A 426-nucleotide genomic window follows, 5' to 3' on the forward strand; every position below is an offset into this window, starting at 1 on the left:
GCAGCAGAGCCCGGAGCCTGTCCGGGGCCGAGCGGGGCCCGGGCCGGCGCCTGCTCCGCTCCGCTCTGCTCTTTCCCCGCCCCCACCTCCACCTCCACCCCGCCCCGCCCCGCCCGCCGCATTACTGCCCGTGTAGACGCGCCAGGAGGCGGAGCAGCACAATCCGGCGTCACTCCAGAGCCCCGCCGCCCGACTGGAGCGTGCTGGGACTGAAAGTATTGACTTGCTTGTGGTGTGTCGAGGTTCACAGATGTCATCCAAGTGAAGACTGAGTCTCACGACTTCAAGGAGAAGACCTAGACGGAGGATTTGGGGGGGGGGATGCCTTCTCTGTACCTCAAACGGTATTCTGTGTGCAAAGTTGTACAATCAGATCCTTATGCTTTTACATCTCTGGGACTTTGGGTGAATTATGCTTGTTATAGG

The sequence above is a fragment of the Alligator sinensis genome, unplaced genomic scaffold (assembly GCF_000455745.1).
Source record: "Alligator sinensis unplaced genomic scaffold, ASM45574v1 scaffold1567_1, whole genome shotgun sequence".
NCBI classification, from domain to species: domain Eukaryota; kingdom Metazoa; phylum Chordata; order Crocodylia; family Alligatoridae; genus Alligator; species Alligator sinensis.